The following is a 21,627-nucleotide window of genomic DNA, read 5'->3' as shown; positions in this document are numbered from 1 at the left end:
CAGGCCTTGCTGGCCATGACGGGATCCACTGTGCTTTTGGTGCCATTGATGGATGTCACATCGGAATTCTTCCTCCTGCAGTACCACAAAAGAGAAGATTTCCCTCCATCATAATGCAGGTGTGCAATGCTTCCTGGATGTGTACATTGGCAACCCAGGCTTGGTGCACGATGCACTTGTCCTACGATGATCATCCATGTACCAGCAGACCTTTATCCTCCATCTGGGTTCTTTCTGCTGGGAGACGGTGGAGACCCCTGCTGCAGCATCTGCTGTGTAATCACCCCGTAACATCAGCCTACTGCCAGTAAGTAGTCATCTTACCTACAATCACACACTAGATCCTCTTTCATTAATTATTGTGACTCATATTTTCACCTTTATGTTTACATCCAGGCCGAGTGGAGGACAGATGTGACAGGTACCATGCAAAGGCCAGAAACATTGTGGAGCGTACCTCTGGCTGAAGACACGCTGGCCATCCATTTTACTTCCAGACTTGGTGATTTGGCCCCTCTTTGCTCCAAATGTTGTAGGAGCCTGTTTCATCCTACGTAACATCTGTGTGGCAGCAGAGGACATCTTGGCTGCACTAGTGGAGAAAGAGGGACCAGGGTTGTAGGGACCAGGCTGCATGGACCAGGGTTGTGACTAGAAGTCAGGTTTGCTGCCACAATCATGGGCGGATTGAGTGCTGCTTCTGGAATGCATTTCCTGTGCAGGTTTCATTTGACCATTAAGTAAACTAATGCGATCAATTTAATAATTATTTACAAGAAAAATGTTATTAAAAGTGTAGTTTGTGTAAATGTAACATTCAGCCAAAAAGAAAAAAAAAAAAGAAAGAAAATAAAAATGGGTAACTGACATATGACAGTAGCCCTGACAATTCCAGTCATGACTACAGTTATAAAGGATTGCTGAGACAAGGCTGTGAACTGGGCACCAGCTGTTAGCTGTTCAGAAAACACTGAAGCCACTTTGAAAATGATTTAAACTTCATTGAGCAACCACAACAATATCAACCACAAAATTGAATTAAAGAAATATATGTGTTGCATAAAAATTATTAAAGCCAATGTTACCTGGAATAGAGTAATATTTTCTACAGAACTTATAGCTATGAGCTTTCTCCTCCACCATCTTTTTGTCTGTGCCACTGTGCATTCTGGGATAGCAGACTGCTCGAAGTTCGCACAAGTCACCTCGGATGCATCCTCGATAACATGGGAAACAGCCAGTGCTCACAGATGAGTGAGGGCTTGAAGAACTCCTCGAACAGCCAAGCGCTGTATGCAAACGAAAAGTCATAGAAAAAAATTTCATTCATTTAAAAAATTCCATGAGTCCCAGAAGGGTTGTAGGAGCACCCAGGTGCAATGTAATTTGCTTTAATGTGGACGGAATTTAAACAGTGGCAAGTTAAAAACACATGAGAATCATGTTTAAGTCTGAGAATCCAGCTTTCTGTTAAGTGGGGGTTAATCATAAAGGGTAGATGCCACATTGGTTGTTGGGGCGCAAGAAATGTGGAAGCCATCTTTAATTGATCATTGCACTCCTTGTTGAGCAGTAGAAAGAACAAGATGGCAGAACACTGTGCAGCATGTTCCTGTTCACATCAGTGGACTATCAAAAACAGGGCACGGTGATAACATTTCACAAGTAAGATTGAACATTATTGTATGTTGTGAATCAAATATTACTGTACTGTATTTATGGCCACCAGCAAATTCATAGCCAGCTGGCCAGGCTATGTATAGCGTTGGTGTTCACCAGGCTATGAAATGAGACTTTATAAGTCATATTCCAGGACACTGATTTAGATTACAACTGACATAATGATGCTATTGTACAAATAAAACAAATATTACTGGTATAACATTGACCAGTGAATTTAACACAGGTGACACAGACTGTGTTATTCACATGTAATTCACCAACAGTTAGCTACCTCTCATGTCTCATACCCCACCCCTCTTATTTGAAAATACAGACAACTGAACATCTGACTGTAGAATATCTTGCAAACAAGCTTATTCACATTTTTAGCTTTGTTTTGGTAGGAAGAAAATAAGCTTGACCTTCACTGTAAAATGTTTTTTTGTAGACCCTTCCAACCTTCCCATTTTTATTTTGAAGGTTTTCCATAGATGAGGATGTAAGGAAGAAGTGGGATGTGGTTTTGAGCAAGGAAGGAATCACTGCAAGTGATTCCTCAGTGCTTTACCGTGAACATTTTAAGCAGGTAGATTTTGATAGGATAGGTCTGATTGTTCGACTCAGAGATGGTGTTATTCCATCCATCTTCAGCTTCCCAGTTCACCTCCAGAGTGTAGGTATATCATCATAAGGCTATTAGCGTTCATAAATGTAAATATTCTATTATCAATCACAGGATAGGGTAGGGTGAGATACTTGCCCGTTTTTTCAGATTTAAACAGGTACATCATGTGTAGTTTACACATCAGAACATATAAAGTACAAGAACAGTACCTCAACTGTAACATATAAACAATATCAACAATGTAAAATAGTCAAAGTCAAACTTATTTTATTATCTTCACTGTCTTCAAGGCGTTGCATGAAACTTGGTTGCTCTGAGGAGGCTGTACGTGTGCTGCTGTGAAAGTGGTTGGAGTGTCTGAGGCCGAATGTGAGGCTGGATATGGTCGTGTTTTGCAGACCGTGACTTTCGTATTGTGATAGCATTTCCTGTGGCCATATGTTACGCTAATCATAAGCTTGTTACTCTGATCATGAGGTTGTGGCCAGATGTTACTCTGATCGTGAGCTTGATGTTACGCTGATCGTGAGGCTGTGGCCAGATGTTACTCTGACTGTGAGGTAGTGGCCAGATGTTACTGTGATCCTGAAATTGTGACCAGATGTCACACTGATCGTAAGGTGATGTTACACTGATTGTGAGGTTGTAGCCAGATGTTACACTGATCGTAAGGTGATGTTACACTGATTGTGAGGTTGTAGCCAGATGTTACTCTGATTGTGAGCTTGATGTTACACTGATTGTGAGGTTGTGGCCAGATGTTACACTGATCATAAGGTAATGTTACGCTGATTGTGAGGTTGTAGCCAGATTTTACTCTGATCAGTGAGGCTATGGCCAGATGTTACGCTGATCGTGAGGTTGTAGCCAGGTGTTGAGCTGATTGTGAGTTTGAGCTTACGCTAATCTTGAGAGGTTGTGGCCAGATGCTACTCTGATCCTGAGCTTGATGTTACACTGATCGTGAGGTTGTGGCCAGATTTTACGCTGATCGTGAGAGGTTGTGGCCAGATGTTACACTGATCATAAGGTAATGTTACACTGATCGTGAGCTTGACGTTACGCTGATCGTGAGGCTGTGGCCAGATGTTACTCTGACTGCGAGGTAGTGGCCTGATGTTACTGTGATCCTGAAATTGTGACCAGATGTTACACTGATCGTAAGGTGATGTTCCGCTGATTGTGAGGTTGTAGCCAGATGTTACTCGGACTGTGAGGTAGTGGCCAGATGTTACTGTGATCCTGAAATTTTGACCAGATGTTACGCTGATCGTAAGGTGATGTTCCGCTGATTGTGAGGTTGTAGCCAGATGTTACTCAGACTGTGAGGTAGTGGCCAGATGTTACTGTGATCCTGAAATTGTGACCAGATGTTACACTGATTGTAAGGTGATGTTACGCTGATTGTGAGGTTGTAGCCAGATGTTACTCGGACTGTGAGGTAGTGGCCAGATGTTACTGTGATCCTGAAATTTTGACCAGATGTTACGCTGATCGTAAGGTGATGTTACGCTGATCATGAGGCTGTGGCCAGATGTTACTCGGACTGTGAGGTAGTGGCCAGATGTTACTGTGATCCTGAAATTTTGACCAGATGTTACGCTGATCGTAAGGTGATGTTACACTGATTGTGAGGTTGTAACCAGATATTACTCTGATCGTGAGCTTGATGTTACACTGATTGTGAGGTTGTGGCCAGATGTTACACTGATCATAAGGTAATGTTACGCTGAATGTGAGGTTGTAGCCAGGTGTTGAGCTGATCGTGAGCTTTCTCTTCCGGCTCTCAACCGAGGCAGACGCTTTTTCTTCTCCCTCCCTCTCCCACTCTGCCCTGCTACTGTCCTGTCATCTCTCTGAGCCTCTCTCTGCATTTCCTTCCAAAACTAAATCTTGAGATATGGATCTGATCAGTTGGTCCCTAAATGCAATCGACCAAATTTATTCGAACCGGAAAACAGGCGTAGGGGAGCCTGCTTGCCCTGGCGGAACGTTTTCGGCTGGATATGTGATGGATTCCTGGGGAGTGTGGAAAGTCATGTGTCTGTCGATTCTTTCTGTCGCGGACGCTGAGGACATCTATACATTCGGATTCATGATAACTGGGTTTCTGCTGTTTGGAGCGGGCGGTTTCCTGGCATATCGCAAAATTCGGACACTGTCGGCAGTCACTGGCAAGCTGCCGGATTTCTGTGCTGGTGTGTGCCGAGCTATGAACAATCAGGCTGTGGAGATGCAGGAGCTGAATCGTAAACTGGAGGCTATTCCAGTTCTGGATGGCAAACTGGTTGCGATTTCTGGGCTTGTACGTGAGGTGGTCACCAACTTGGAGAAGTCGTCAGCTCGGCTGGATGGAAATTGACCCAAAATTCGGATGATTGGAGTCGCCAGTGGGACCACTGTAGAGACTCAAGGCAGTTGAAACAGCTCTGGCCTGAACCAAAACAAATGCTGTTATCAAATTTGGCTCCCTGTGCTGGCCTTGATGGCTGGTTGAAAGCTCCCTGGAATGTTTTGTTGATGGACGCTCAGTCCCCCACCCTCCCCTCACCCTCTTCACGGGGTAATGGACTTCAACCTGGATCAGCTCCCAAGGATGCCCACTATCATCAGGTGGCAGAGACTGTGAGGGAGAACTGGGGCAAAGTTCATATGCTCACTTCTACGCACACACACGCTCCACACTCAAGTACACCACTACAGATACACCTCCTTTTATTCACTGCCTGGGCTGTCCTTCCCACCTCCCTCCACTCCCGGGCAGTGGGTTGATTGGACGCGCTCAGAGAATGCAGCTGCGTCTGCACTTGCTGTGATGGGAGACCCCTCTCCTCCCCCGCCACGTGTTTCTGATGTTGTGATTGTCTGAGTTATGTTCTTTATGTACTGAGGAGTGTTTTTTGTATCTCAATAATGGGCCCTTAGGCCCAGTGTGGAGATGCCTTTTTTTTTATCCTCTCCAGCTACATCTTACTCCCCTCATGTTACCTTTCACCTATATCTAAGACAAGGAGCACTGTAGAAACGGCTGCTCCGTCAGTCTGCCTGTTCTTGTTTGTGTTATATGTTGTTTTGTCTAGTCTTGGATGGGTTGTACTGAAAACATGAATTTCCCTGCAAGGGATTAATAAAGTATTTCTGATCTGATTGAGCTTACGCTGATCGTGAGAGGTTGTAGCCAGATGTTACTCTGACTGTAAGCTTGATGTTACGCTGATCGTGAGGTTGTGGCCAGATGTTACTCTGATCAGTAAGGCTTTGGCCAGATGTTACGCTGATTGTGAGAGGTTGTAGCCAGATGTTACGTGGATCCTGAGGTTAATGTTACGGTGATCGTGAGGTTATGGCCATATGTTACTCTGATTGTAAGGTTGTGGCCAGAGTTTATGCTGATCGTGAGGTTATGGCCATATGTCACTCTGATCGTAAGGTTGTGGCCAGAGTTTACGCTGATTGTGAGGTTGTGGCCATGTGTTACGCTGATCGTAAGGTTGTGGCCAGATGTAACTCCCATCGTAAGGTTGTGGCCAGAGTTTATGCTGATCTTGAGGTTGCGGCCAGATATTACGCTGATCGTGAGGTTGTGGCCAGATGTTATGCTGATCGTGAGGTTGCAGCCAGATGTTACGCGGATCGTGAGGTTTATGTTACACTGATCGTAAGGTTGTGGCCAGATGTTACGCGGATCTTGATGTTCATGTTAAGCTGATCGTGAGGTTGTGGCAATATGTGACTCTGATCGTAAGGTTGTGGCCAGATGTTACTCTGACTGTAAGCTTGATGTTAAGCTGATTGTGAGCCTGTGGGCAGATGTTACACGGATCGTGAGGTTTATGTTACGCTGATCGTAAGGATGTGGCCAGATGTTACACAGATCGTGAGGTTTATGTTATGCTGATTGTGATGTTGTGGCCATAAGTTACTCTGATCGTAAGGTTGTAGCCAGAGTTTACGCTGATCGTGAGGTTATGGCCAGATGTTACTCTAACTGTAAGCTTGATGTTATGCTGATCATGAGGTTGTGGCCAGATGTTACTCTGACTGTAAGCATGATGTTACGCTGATCGTAAGGTTGTGGCCAGATGTTACTCTAATCCTGAGATTGTTACAGTGATCGGAGGTTGTGGCCAGATATTACTCTGATTGTGAGCTTAATGTTACGCTGATCGTGAGCTTGTTACACTGATCCTGAGGTTGTGGCCAGATGTTACTCTGATGGTAAGGTTGTGGCCAGATGTTATAGAATAGAATAGAATAGAATAGAATAGAATAGAATAGAATAGAATAGAATAGAAATGCTTTATTAATCCCTTTGGAGAGTCCTCAGGGAAATTTGGGTACCAACAGCAATACAACACCAACAGTAAAGCAGGATAAGCACAAGATATAATATATACAGGTATAAAGTAAAATAGAGGCAATAAGGTGCAAGAAAGTATAAATAGAATGCAATAAATAATAATAAGATAAGTTAAATAAAATAATATAAACAAGCATTGCACACAGTAGAGGTGGAACAGATTCCCAGTTCACTATTGCACGTATAAGTTATTGCAACTGTTTGTATGGGTTATTGTGCATGTGTTGTATCAGGCGAACTGCACACCTCCCTCTCCCCCCTCCTTCTCCCCCTCCTGCCTAATGCAGAGTTGTACAGTTTGATGGCTCGGGGGACAAAGGAGTCTCTGAGCCGGTTGGTCCTACTCTTGGGGAGGAGCAGCCTGTTACTGGTCAGGCTTCTCTGTGCACTGATGACTGTGTGCAGAGGGTGACTGGCATCATTCACAATAGCCAGTAATTTTTTTAGTGTTCTCCTCTCTGCCACTGTCACCAGGGAGTCCAGCTTCATGCCAACCACAGAGCCCGCCCGCCTGATGAGTTTTTCTAGCCTGTTAGCACACCTTTTTGTCATGTTACCGCCCCAGCAGACAACAGCATAAAAAAGCGTACTAGCCACCACAGACTGATAGAACACCCACAGGAGTTTCCTGCAGATGTTAAAAGATCCCAGTCTTCGCAGGAAGTACAGACGGCTTTGGCCCTTCTTGTACAGGTGATTTGTACAGCATGTCCAGTCCAGCTTGTTATCCAGCCACAACCCGAGGTACCTGTAGTTGTCTACAATCTCCACCTTGTCGTCCCTGATGGTCACTGGACGTGGTTGTGGGCTGGACTTCCTGAAGTCAATAACCAGCTCCTTAGTCTTTGAGGTGTTAAGCTGGAGATGGTTCATCTGACTCCAGGTCACAAAGTCACTGACCAGATTCCTGTACTCGTCCTCTCCATCATTCTTGATACACCCCACGATGGCTGTGTCATCTGCAGACTTCTGGATGTGACACAGCTCTGAGTTGTAACAGAAGTCTGAGGTGTAGAGTGTGAAGAGGAGGGGGGCCAGCACCGTCCCCTGGGGTGCTCCTGTGCTGCTAATAACAGTGTCAGATGTGGTGTCCTTTAGCCTGACGTACTGCGGTCTCTCTGTGAGGTAGTTACCAAGCAGGGGTCCACCTGCATCTCCCTCAGTGTTACGCGGATCGTGATGTTCATGTTACTCTGATCGTAAGGTTGTGGCCAGATGTTACTCTGATCGTGAGCATGATGTTACGCTTATCGTGAGGTTGTGGCCAGATGTTACTCTGATCATAAAGGTTTTGGCCAGATGTTACGCTGATCTTGAGGTTGTGGCTTATACTGTGACCTGCGTGTCAGTTGCTGATCTGTTTCTTGAAAGTCATACAGTGGAGCAATGACTTTTTTTGCTTTTGTTTTTAAAGTTGTGTCTTTGATGTGACTGACCTCAACTGCAATCAGTCATCCAAAGCTCGACTCGTATTCTATTTAATCATCTTTTTCTGTCTTGAAACCACATCTGACAGTTTTGACCATGTGTGCCATCAGAATCTGGACTTTTCCTCTCTTTGATCTCCCTAAAAAGATTAAAAACAATCCCATTATCACCGTGCCATGTCACTGCTAAAGGGACATTTTTTAAAGCAGGAAGCTCCTCAGCAAAATCAGAAATGTAAAAAAATGTTTAAAAAAAAAAGTTAAGCTCTTCAGCCAACTCGAAATCAGACAAAGAATTAAAATATATCAAAAATTTTTTTGTCAGCACACCATCATGGACTTTACCCCCTCCTAGGCCGGCCAAGAGTTATTGGACCTAAACATGTTCTCCACCTTATCCTTGTAATGCATCCTGGCAATTTTCAGTTCTGTCTTCATTTGTTTCTTATACTTGTGGTATTGAAGCCCATCCCCAACAAAAAAAACTAATATTGCACATGTTAATAGCATGTTTAACTGATGTGGAAATCCAGGGGTTATTATTAGGAAATATAGTAATACATTTCTGTGATGGCAGCCTAGACAGCCACACACTGAGCCCGGTCTGTTAACCTTTTTCTTCAATTCAGTTAAATCATTTTATTTGTAATATTTACCATTTCTTTTATATTTCCCATTTTTCTTAGCAAGTTTGGCGGGGGGGGGGGTTAACTGGTTGGGTGCACACTTTTAGTTGACTCATTCTTGTCACCTTGTTTGGTTTATTTTTAGTTAAAATGCATTTTCTTTGAGTTACTAGTTCCTGGGGAAGTTGCTGTGTGGGAGGCCCAAGCCTGCTAAGAGTCCCAGCTGAGGTGGATCTCCTTTGACGAGGCTACAGCCTAATTGGACTCATCCATCTTGCAAAAAGATAGTGGGAGAGGGGTTTAGATTTTCTATTGTTTTGTATTACTTTATTTGTTCTTTATGTAGAAATATGATTATTTAGATTTCTGTTTCCCTAATGAGTTATGAATCTAAATGGTTTAAGTTCTGTTGTGAATTAAGTTTATTAAGTTAGATGAAGATGGTTATGTTATGTATTTCCCTCTTGTGTCAAAATGGTCTGATCAGCCAGTGTATATAGTTTCCCTTGTGTGTCAGTTTGTTAGGTCAGTTAGTTTTCAGTTCCTTATGTTGATGTTCTGTTTAGTTGATCTCTTTTATGGGCCCAGAACTTTTACTTAGGAATTTGTATTTTTGTTGTTTTTTTGTAAAATTAAATGTCAAAAGACTTTTTCTTTAAAAAACCTCCTGTGCTCTCTTCATCCTTGGCCTCGGTCCCTCACAATTTCCTAGAATTAAACCAATTTACCCAGGCCAGTGCTGCATCTTTAAACACATCTTTTTAAGTACAGCTAGAACAGTCCTGAAGGTGGGGGACTGAGTCCTCTGACCAAATTAGAACTAAACGTCGTTCCGGCTTGTATGTCCTCAGGACAGATCTATAGGATGGAACTAAATAAACAACATTATGGTCCGACAAGCAAAGTAGAGCCCTGCTCAGGAATTTGTAAGCATCTTTCACAGTTCCATAACACAGATCCAAGCATCTTGTAAGTTGAGTAACAAAGTTCAGAGAATTGTTAGAGATTCCCTGAAGCCGCTGAACGGTCCTCACCATAGCCTGAACAGCTAGCTCAACGTTAGCCTTGAAATGGATGTAAACAAGTGTAATAAAAAGCTGCGGGAATTCCCTCGGCAGAAAGAACCAATGTAATGACACAGAGAATAGTTTGATGTCGGGAGTACACAAGGTCTCCTTGATAATGATTTTATTACAACGCTTTTTATTCATGTAAAGACATAAACCTCCACCAATAGATTTGCCTGTCACTGTGGAGTCTCTGTCCAGATGATGGGCTCTCCAAAGCCATCAATCTCATAGTCAGACTGCAAGTCATTAACCTTTAACCTTGACCAGGGCTTTTATACTCTGCCAGATACTTGACATTAGCCTGAAGGTTGTCAATTTTGCTGCAGAGTGACTGGACATTTGCCAACATGATGGTGGGAAGCAGCATCTGAAGCAGCCCTCCTGCTTCAGCCTCTGGTGTACACCACCGGATCTTCTGCACTTCCTTGTAACGGGCAGCTTGTGCTCCTAGTGCCGATCCTTCCTGGAGAGACCTGTTTGGATAATATCCGGGAAGAGTTTGGTTCTGGTTTGGTCTGAGGAATCAATTCTTTGTCTTCAGGACTGTTTCCATGACACAGACTGGGACTTGTTCAAAGAAGTGTGTGTAGATCTTGACGAACTAACTGATGTTGTCTCTTCTTATATATTTTTTTTTTTGTGAGGCTTCTATCATACCACAGAAAGAAATTTCTTTTTTCTGAAACAACAAGCCATGGGTGACAAAAAGTGTCAAAAATCAGAGTGAAATATAATTAACCAAAGGACAAGGTGGAGAGTATGCTAAGTGCAGGCAGCTCTCGCCCTGCATGGGAGGGGGTGAAATCCATGATGGGGTGCCACCAGAAAAAATGTCATGTCTCCCTAAATGGAAGGTCTGACCTGATGCTTTCCAATGGAACTGAATAGTCTTTTTTTACCGTTTGTTTTAATGTCTATGTTTTTAGTGAAGAATTGTCTGTTTTTAGTAATATTGTCTCTTCTCAGAGCAGTGTTGCTGTGGAAAGGAGCAACATTGTTAAACTTTTCCGTGGAGTTAAGGAGTGGAAAAGTCCTGGTCCTGATGGCGCTGGAAGTCGGGTCCTCAAAAACTGTACTGTCCAGCTGGCAGATATATTTAGTTTTATTTTTTCAACATCCCTCCAGCTTCATAAAGTCCCTTCACTCTGGAAAGATTCCATCATTGTTCCAGTACCCAAACCTGCGTCTCCCAAAACTCCTAACGACTTCAGACCTGTTGCTCTAACTTCTCTGGTCATGAAGTCTTTTGAAAAAATTGTTAAGGAATCCCTCCTGACTGGGTCCAGGATCATCTGGACCCACTGCAGTTTGCTTACAGGTCAGGCAGAGGTGTTGAGGATGCTGCACGCACCCTGCTGAATTTAGTTTTAATCCATCCTGAGGGAGCAGGTCCTTCGCTCATCTTTTATTTGTTTTTTATTCTGCTCTTAACTGTATTAAGCCGCACGTTTTAGCAGTAAGATTAGGAAACTTCCTTAACATTGACTCTGGTCTTGTTGCCTGCCTGGTCGACTTTTTCACAGAGTTACCACAACGGGTGAGAGTTGATGGTGTTCTGTTAGACACCCTCACCTCTTCCACTGGATCCCCACATGGCTGCGCCCTCTCACCTTTATTATTTGTTTTATATACAAATGAGTGTCGCAGCCAACACGTAGGTCGTAACGTTATTAAATTTGTGGATGACTCGGTTATGGTGTCCTTGCTGATCACGGACCTGTTGTGGAAGAATTCACCGACTGGTGCAGGTCATCCTTCTTAAATATCAGTATCAGCAAAACAAAAGAAATATGCATCGACTTTCGGAAGAATCCTCCGAAAATCTCTCCTGTCAGGACTGAGAACCAGGAAGTAGAGCTGGTGAACACTTACAAATACCTGGACACCCACCTGGATGACAGGCTGACCTTTGACCTTCATGTGGACACTGTGTGCAGGAAGCTCACCAGCATGTATTTTTATCGGAAGCTTCGTAGTTTTAATGTTGACAGGACTTTTATGCAAATGTCTTATTCTTGTTTTATCGAATCACTTTTAACCTTCTCTTTTATCTGTTGGTACGGCTCCTTTCTCTCAAGAACATGAATAGATTGCAGGGGATTGTTAGACTATGTGGGAAAATTGCAGAGATCTCCCTGAATGACCTTTCAGCCCTGCATCAAACCAGAGGCTCGGTTAATCCTTGCAGACCAAAGCCACCTGTTAGCTCATGAGTTTTTGCTGCTTCCGTCGGGGTGCAGGTACTTCCTATCAAAATGTAGGACAGGTCACACTTTTGTCCCTGCAGCCATCGCTCTACTGAATAAGTAGTTTTAATTTTTTATTTATTATTTTATCACAGTCCTTTTAAATATTTATTGTTATTTGTGTGTTTGTGACTGATTGTTTTTACGGCTGGCTGTACAACAAATTACTCTCATGGGATAATAAAGATTCTTGAACCTTGAGGTTCACAGCAGGAGTAACTCCCAACCATACTGTAGATGCAATTAGTACTCACAGAGTCCACCCAAAAAGGACCAAAAGATACATTACCCTAGTGTAATGTACTGCACACATCCCAGCCGGGAAAGGGGTTAGTAGAAACAATAAAAAAAAAAAAAAACATGGTAAAAGCACAAAGCACCAAATCAAATGTTATTTATACAGCCCTTTTCATGCACAGAGCAACACAAAGTGCTTTACATAATAAAAGCAAATTCTGCATATTAAAACCAAAATGTAAAAGCCTTCACACACCAGAGTATAACAGGAAATTAAAACACACCTTATAGTAGTTCACACACAATTACACACACGCACTCACACACATACAAACAAAGCGCATGTAGGCATTTATGGAAAAGATTATGAGGGCGATTTGAACACTAAAACAATGTGTGTATCAGTTGACTGAGATGACTTTCTTTTAGAGGGATTCCTCTTGGATTTTATGACTGTTTATGATCCTAGGTGAGATTCTTTGCACAGCTGTTATCTGTTGGTATTATCAATGGCTTGTAAAGTATGCATTATTTGTTAAGTCTGAGTGCTCGCAGTTACTGTTAACCCTGGACATGTAGAGGAACATGTACAAAACAAAATAACACAATAAAAAAGGTGTGTTTTTAGCTGCTATTAAAGGAGATCACAGAGTCTGCAGATCTCAGGCTGGGAGGACGGGTTAGGCAAGGCAAGGCAAGGCAGTTTATTTGTATAGCACATTTCATGTACAGGACAATTCAAAGTGCTTTACATAAAACAAAGACATTACAGATATTTAGAATAGTAAAAGGCATCAACACATAATCACAATAAAATAATAAGTTACAAGACAAGACAAGACTTACAAGATAAGTTAAAAAGTTACCGTGTAGATTTCATGCATAGGCGCATGAGAAAAGAAATGTTTTTAACCTGGATTTAAAAATGTCTACATTTGGGGAAAGTTTAATCTCCACTGGCAGTTTGTTCCATTTGTTTGCAGCATAACAGCTAAATGCTGCTTCTCCATGTTTAGTCTGGACTCTGGTCTGGACTAGTTGACCAGAGTCTTTGGATCTAAGAGCTCTGCTAGGTTTATATTCTCTGAACATAACACAGATGTATTCTGGGCCTAAACCATTCTGGGATTTGTAAACAAGCAGAAGGGTTTTAAAATCTATTCTGTGACTGACTGGAAGCCAGTGTAAAGATTTCAAAACTGGTGTGATGTGTTCAGATCTCTTAGTCCTGGTTAAAACTCTAGCAGCAGCGTTCTGGATGAGCTGCAGATGTTTAATGCTCTTTTTAGGAAGTCCTGTTAAAAGACCATTACAGTAGGCAAGGCAAGGCAAGGCAGTTTATTTGTATAGCACATTTCATGTACAGGACAATTCAAAGTGCTTTACATAAAACAAAGACATTACAGATATTTAGAATAGTAAAAGGCATCAACACATAATCAACACATAATCACAATAAAATAATAAATTACATTAAAATGATTAAAAGCAAGATAAGTTAAAAAAAAAAAAAAAAGTTACCGTGCAGATTTCATGCATAGGCACATGAGAAAAGAAAAGTTTTTAACCTGGATTTAAAAATGTCTACATTTGGGGAAAGTTTAATCTCCACTGGCAGTTTGTTCCATTTGTTTGCAGCATAACAGCTAAATGCTGCTTCTCCATGTTTAGTCTGGACTCTGGTCTGGACTAGTTGACCAGAGTCTTTGGATCTAAGAGCTCTGCTAGGTTTATATTCTCTGAACATATCACAGATGTATTCTGGGCCTAAACCATTCTGGGATTTGTAAACAATCAGAAGGGTTTAAAAATCTATTCTGTGACTGACTGGAAGCCAGTGTAAAGATTTTAAAACTGGTGTGATGTGTTCAGATCTCTTAGTCCTGGTTAAAACTCTAGCAGCAGCGTTCTGGATGAGCTGCAGATGTTTAATGCTCTTTTTAGGAAGTCCTGTTAAAAGACCATTACAGTAATCCAGTCTACTGGAGATGAATGCATGGATGAGTTTCTCTTGGTCTTTCTGGGAGACTAAACTTTTAATTCTGTTGATGTTTCTGAGCTGGTAAAAAGCTGTTTTAGTGACAGCTTTGATATGGCTGCTGAAAGTCAGATCTGAGTCTATCAACACTCCCAGGTTACGAACTTGGTTGGTAATTTTAAGAGCCCGAGTCTCCAGGTGTTTGCCAATGCTGACCCTCTTCTCTTTGCTACCAAACAGAATAATCTCAGTTTTGTCTTCATTTAATTGTAGGAAATTCTCCCTCATCCAGGTGTTTATTTGCTCCAGACACTGACACATTAAGTCTATTGGACTGCAGTCATCTGGTGACAGAGACACATAAAGTTGTGTATCATCTGCATAACTTTGATAACTAATGCTATAGTTTTGTAATATTTACATATTACAAGTTAGCATATACAAGTTGAACAGAAGAGGTCCAAGGACTGACCCCTGGGGGACTCCACAAGTCATGGCCACTCGCTCGGATTCATAGCTGCCGATCGTAACAAAATAACTCCGGCCTTCTAAATAGGACCTGAACCAGTTAAGGACCGCTCCAGAAAGTCCAACCCAGTTTTCCAGCCTGTGCAACAGGATTCTGTGATCTACAGTATCAAACGCAGCACTGAGATCCAACAGAACCAGGACTGATACTTGACCAGAATCGGTATTCAACCTAATGTCATTTAACACTTTGACCAGAGCTGTTTCAGTGCTGTGATGAGGTCGGAAGCCGGACTGAAATTTATCAAGATTTCCACTTTCATTTAAAAAGTCATGAAGCTGGTGAAATACAACTTTCTCAATAATCTTGGAAATAAAAGAGAGGTTAGAGACAGGTCTATAGTTGTTCATTATAGAGGCGTCTAGAGTCCTTTTCTTTAGGAGGCTTAATAGCAGCTATCTTTAGTGACTTGGGAAAAATGCCTGATGCCAGCGAGCTGTTAACTATCAGTAGGAGATCACTTTCTACTGAGGTAAAAACTGTTTTTAAAAAGTCGGATGGTATCATGTCCAGAGTGCATGTTGTTGATTTCAAATGCCAAACTGTTTCTTGTAGGACTTTTAAATTCACCATTTTAAATTGTGACATGACATCAGAATTATTTCCGGGTTTTAGACACAGACTAATTTTCTTGTTTGACTGTGTGGAATTAATATTTTGCCTAATTGTTTTAATTTTTTGGCTAAAAAAGTTTGCAAATTGGTTGCATTTCTCAGTGGAAAGGAGCTCAGGGCTTATCTGTTTAGGAGGATTTGTAAGTTTTTCAATCATAGCAAACAGAGTGCGAGAATTGTTGACATTCCTGTTAATCATTTCAGATAAATGCAGCTCTCTGGCCTTGCACAGCTCATTGTTATAGTTACGCAGGCTTTGTTTGTACAGCTCATAGTAAATTTGAAGTTTATTTTTCCGCCATTTCCGCTCAGTTTTTCTGCATTCTCTTTTTAGGCTGGTAACCACAGTGGTGTTTCTCCATGGTGTTTTCTGTTTGCTCAAGTTGCTCTTGATTCTTATCGGTGCAACAGCATCCATTACATTCAAGATTTTCAGATTGAAATTATCCAGGAGTCTATCAACTGACTCTGCACTGGTTGTTGGTAACATAGCTATGGCCTCCACAAACTTAGCACTTGTTCTTTCATTAATGTACCTCTTCCTAATGGAGAAGCAGGTTGGTTGAACATTCTGAGTGATCAGTAAATCAAACAAAATACAAAAATGGTCAGACAAGGCCAAGTCAGTGACCGCAACAGAAGAAATATCAACACCCTTTGAAATAACCAGGTCCAGAATGTGACCTCGAATGTGGGTCGGTTGTTTAACATGTTGCCACAAACCAAACATGTCCAATATGGAACAAAATTCCTTGACATTACCATCCGTCATGTTATCTATGTGAATGTTAAAATCCCCAGTTAAGATGAAATGGTTAAAATCAGTAGAGATAACCGACAATAATTCAGAAAATTCATCAATAAAATTTACACAGTGTCCTGGACGTCTGTAGATGATTAGAAATAGGATTTTAGGAATGCCCCTTAAAATAAAACTAAGATATTCAAAAGAAGTAAAATCACCAAATGACATTTCTTTACACTGGAATGAATCTTTAAATAAGGCAGCTTCTCCTCCCCCTTTCCTCCCGTTTCGACATTTATTCATGAAACTAAAATGAGGGGGTGCTGTTTCATTAAGAACTGTAGCACTTGTGTCTTCTGTTAACCATGTTTCTGTCAGAAAAAGAAAATCTAAACTGTGAGAAATGATGAAGTCATTAACTAACAGTGACTTGTTGGACAGAGATCTAACATTTAGTACAGCTAGCTTTATGAAGTTTACACTGGTCTCTGTTGTATTCTGAGTTATACAAGGTACAGTTAACAGATTAGATCGATTCACCCCACAAGCTGACCGTGTTCGATTCCTTATTTTACAAACTAACACAGGAATCCTACTGGGTCCAGGCTTGATCTCAGAACAGCTGTCAGTAGTAGCAAAACTACAGCAAGGACCCTGAACGCATCATGGCATGTTATCTTTGTTGTGAATTCTGCTGCTCTGGGAACCTCCTCCCATGCCCTGCTCGGTCAGGACAGATGATCTAATAGGAGGATGAGGAGGGGGAGGAGGGGGAGCCCTGTATTTCTTGGTAGATGGTGGTCGCTGGGGTTCAGACCTGGATAGAGACATTCTTTTAAGACCTTGGGTGATGTGGAGAAGAGGGTCTGGTGAGGGGGGAGAGCTGGCAGTTGATCGCTTCTCTGCTGTGTCCTTCGCTCTTATCTGTACACTCATGTTTGGGTTTGCCGTCCCAACAGCATGACGCAAGTGTGCACTAAGTAATCTGCATCCAGTTAGATTTGGATGCACACCATCAGGTCTGAATCGCTCCTTACAGTTCCACAAGATACTGAAGTTATCAATGAACTTTATCTCATGGGTGATACATGCGTTTGATAACCATGTGTTCAGGCCAAGAAGTCTACTGAAAAGTTCAATTCCTTTACCTGCTGTAGGAATGGGTCCTGAAATGTAAACATGGTGTGCTCCCAACTGACACAGTCTCTCCAACAGCAGAGAAAAGTCTTTTTTAAGGATCTCAGAGCCAATTTTCCTCCTCAGAATATCAAAAGACCCTGTGTGGACAATAATCTTCATACCATCTGGATGTGAAGACAGAATGGTCGGCAACATCTCTGTCAGTTCCTTGACTGATGTATCAAAAAGTGTTAAATTTTCCGTCTTTGCCATTCTCACATGCTGTGTTATAGAGTCCCCAATCAGAATTGTGTCTATTTGTTTTTGTGTGGAGGTGCCGATAGCTTCTCTAGTCCTCCTGTTTGTGGGATTTTGGCCTCTCCTCCTGGTCTGGTTAGCCCTGGGCTGAGTTTTAGGGCTATTTCTTGAATTTTGATAAATCCTTGCATTACATTCATCATCATTCATTTTAATATGACTCAACACATCATATTTATTATGCAGTGAGACTTCAGGTGGTGGAGTGAGTGCTGGAGCTTTAAATTTCCTGCTGGATTTACCTCTGCGACGAACAACATCAGACCAGGTTCTGGCCGGGGTTGAGGACTTTGGTCTGGCACCAACAGTGTTCCAGAAGGAGAAATCAGTCTGATGGTCCGGTTTGGGATTTTCCTCAGCTATTCCAATGTCATTTGAACACATCCAGGGAAGTGTATCAGCCAGGTCTGTAGCGGGAGGCTCCACATTCGACATGCCTTCGCGTATGAAGATGTGACTCAATCCATTTGACAACTCAGTAGCATGTACAGAAGCTACTACAGAGTCAATAAATTCTTCATTCACACGAATGTCTTGCAGTGTTTCAATCCTCTTCTCCAGCTGTGTTATCCTCAAAGAAAGTTGCTCACACTCAGTGCAGCTCACTGATACTGCAGGGTTAGGAGACATCGTTCCACTAGTTCTCCGATGGAAATCAACTAAATTTATCAAAAAATATATTCGTTCCAGTGATTTATAAGTGACCAGGAGTCCTTGTTCCTAAATTTCTTGCCGGTAAAGATAAGAAAAAAGAAGAAAAAAAGAAGAAAAATGCAAGCAGAAAGGAGAGCAGAGCAGGAAGCGTCCGCACGGCAGCAAAGCAGGAAGTACAGTAATCCAGTCTACTGGAGATGAATGCATGGATGAGTTTCTCTTGGTCTTTCTGGGAGACTAAACTTTTAATTCTGTTGATGTTTCTGAGCTGGTAAAAAGCTTCTTAGTGAAGCTTTGATGTGGCTGCTGAAAGTCAGGTCTGAGTCTATCAACACTCCCAGGTTACGAACTTGGTTGGTGATTTTAAGAGCCCGAGTCTCGAGTCTCGAAGGTTAGAGCCACTGCTGTGAAGGCTCTGTCACCTTTTGTTTTCAGCCGTGTTTGGTCATCTTTACCAGAATGTGCACATTCAGAAGAAGGCACACCCATTTTAACTGTTCAGCGTAAGGCGGAAGACACCATGGACACCACAACGTTTTTAGTGTCAACATGTCACACCAGAAATGCTTTTTGTTTCACAGCCCTGAAACAGCTCTGGTCAAAGTGGAACATGCCTGATTCTGGTCCTGTATCAGTCCTGGTTCTGGTCTAGTATCACTCCTGGTTCTGGTCTAGTATTAGTCCTGGTTCTGGTCTAGTACCAGTCCTGGTTCTCGTTTAGTATTAGTCCTGGTTCTGGTCTAGTATCAGTCCTGGTTCTGGTCTAGTACCAGTCCTGGTTCTGTTGGATCTCAGTGCTGCGGTTAATACTGTAGATCACAGAATCCTGTTTTCAGGCTGGAAAACTGGGTTGGACTTTCTGGAGCGGTCCTTAACTGGTTCAGGTCCTATTTAGAAGGCCAGAGTTATTTTGTTACGATCGGCAGCTATGAATCTGAGCGAGTGGCCATGACTTGTGGAGTCCCCCAGGGGTCAATCCTTGGACCTCTTCTGTTCAACTTGTATATGTTCCCTTTGGGTAAAATATTACAGAACTATAGCATTATTTATCAAAGTTATGCAGATGATACACAACTTTATGTGTCTCTGTCACCAGATGACTGCAGTCCAATAGACTTATTGTGTCAGAGTCTGGAGCAAATAAACACCTGGATGAAATAGAATTTTCTACAATTAAATGAAGATAAATCTGAGATGATTCTGTTTGGAAGAAAGAGAAGAGGGTCAGCATTGGTAAACACCTGGAGACTCGGGCTCTTAAAACCACCGACCAAGTTGGTAACCTGGGAGTGTTGATAGACTCAGATCTGACTTTCAGCAGCCACATCAAAGCTTCACTAAGAAGCTTTTTACCAGCTCAGAAACATCAACAGGAATAAAAATTTTGTCTCCCAGTAAGACCAGGAGAACCTTCTCCAAGCATCCATCTCCAGTAGACTGAATTACTGTACTGGTCTTTAACAGGACTTCCCAGTAAGACCAGTAATTATCTGCAGCTCATCCAGATGCTGTTGCTGGAGTTTTAACCAGGACTGAGAGATCTCAACACATCACACCAGTTATAAAATCTTTATACTGGTTTCAGTTTAAACTGGCTTCCAGTTTATACTGGTTTTCAGTCAGTCACAGAACAGATTTAAACCCTTCTGATGGTTTACATCCCAGAACGGTTCAGGTCCAGAATCCATCTGTTATATGTTCAGAGAATATAAACCTAGCAGAGCTCTGAGATCCAGAGACTCTGGTTAACTAGTCCAGACCAGAATCCAGACTAGAGTCCAGACCTTAGTCCAGACCAGGGTCCAGACTAAACCTGGAGCAGCAAGTAAAGGAAACTTTAAATCCAGATGAAATGTTTCTGTTCTCATCGTCTCTGCAGGAAATTTGCTGCTGACTTTTACTGGTCTGCTTTTAATCATTTTAATGTAGTTTATGATTTTATTCTGATTCTTGTTATTTGTTGCTGCCTTTTACTACTTCTGAATGCTTTGCTTGCACCATCTGTAATGCTGTTAATGTTTTATGTAAAGCACTTTGAATTGTCCTGTACATGAAATGTGCTGCCTTCTTCGGTTGTGAGGGAAAGCTGCATTTATTCTAATTGCCAAAGGGAACAACGGTCAGACAGCAGTGGATAGAGGTTGTTTTTGGGAGCCAGCCACAGAGTTGCACCAACATTTGTACTTGTTACCAGCACTTCACCAAAGACTGCTGGATGAATGAGGGTCGGTACAACAAGGGATTTGGTACCAGGCTTTGGCTGAAAGGAGGGTCTGTTCCCACAATCAGGGACTGTGTTTTCAATCCTGAGCCACAAGCGGTAAATAAAACCGAATAAGTTGTCTGTTTTATTTTGATAGTATTTGAACACCGGTCATCTAAAAGAATTAACCCACACTTTACCTGTTCTCCACCAGCGGGTAACACACCTGTAATGATGAGCAGAAAGTCAGCGATCAACACTGTAGATGGACATGCTACAAACATAACAACCAGGCTAAAAACACCCAGCTGATTAGCCACGTGGAACAACAGATGTACATGGAGTGTCTAGCAATACAGCTAACAATGTAACAATTATTTATTTCTTTCCATCTCTGTTGGCATCGTGGTAAATTTTCCTATTAACAGCAACAGTACAAGTATATAAGGCAAGTGAAGGATGACAAATAATGTTATATTGGACTGTAGCTGGTAAGCAGAGTATTTAGGAAACAGATCCATCCTGCTGCATTCCTTGCTGCAGGTTGCTGAGTCGCTGTGGGTTGTTGAGTCGCTGCGGGTTGTTGAGTCACTGCGGGTTGCCGAGTCGCTGCAGGTTGCTGGGTCTTTGCAGGTTGCTGAGTCTCTGCGGTTTGCTGAGTCTCTGTGGGTTGCCTAGATGCTGTGGGTTGTCGAGTCGCTGCGGGTTGCTGAGTTGCTGTGGGTTGCTGGGTCTCTGCGGGTTACCAAGTTGCTGCAGGTTGCCTAGATGCTGCGGGTTGCAGAGTCGCTGCAGGTTGCCGAGTCTCTGCGGTTTGCTGAGTCTCTGCGGTTTGCTGAGTCTCTGTGGGTTGCCTAGTTGCTGCGGGTTGCTGAGTTGCTGCGGTTTGCTGGGTCTCTGCGGGTTACCAAGTTGCTGCGGGTTGTCGAGTCGCTGCGGGTTGCCGAGTCGCTGCGGGTTGCTGAGTCTCTGTGGGCTGATCAGTTGCTTACTCTCGTTTTCAGAGTCTGATTCGGTCTGGAACATGTACATATATTTTGTGTTGGCATTGAAGCAGAGTATTTATATCATTTCGGTTCTGCTGGTGTTTCTATGACAAAAACAGTGCATGTTCCCAACATCTACTCCTGGCTGGTAACCAATTAGAGGCAGCCTGCAGCAGGATGAGGCGGGGCTCAGGGTGGAAGAGTCTCATTCTGCTTTTTTTATGGCAG

The 21,627-nt window shown here is 42.5% G+C and overlaps 1 protein-coding gene across 2 annotated transcripts in view; it reads left to right on the top strand.

The window, feature by feature from the left end:
• The first annotated feature begins 2,270 nt into the window (after positions 1–2,270).
• Positions 2,271–21,627, top strand: part of st3gal3b (ST3 beta-galactoside alpha-2,3-sialyltransferase 3b) — a 203,563-nt gene continuing 184,206 nt past the window's right edge. Inside the window, exon 1 of one of the 2 annotated variants that reach the window (XM_041992354.1) lies at positions 2,271–2,335. The gene's annotated coding sequence lies outside the window, so the exon portion shown is untranslated. Of the gene's footprint in view, positions 2,340–21,627 lie in introns of both variants that reach the window. The other variant, XM_041992355.1, reaches the window with a different exon arrangement.

The sequence above is a fragment of the Melanotaenia boesemani genome, chromosome 8 (genome assembly GCF_017639745.1).
Source record: "Melanotaenia boesemani isolate fMelBoe1 chromosome 8, fMelBoe1.pri, whole genome shotgun sequence".
NCBI lineage: Eukaryota > Metazoa > Chordata > Actinopteri > Atheriniformes > Melanotaeniidae > Melanotaenia > Melanotaenia boesemani.
The sequence above is the reverse complement of the archived record's forward strand: the minus strand, read 5'-3'. Positions and strand labels throughout refer to the sequence as shown.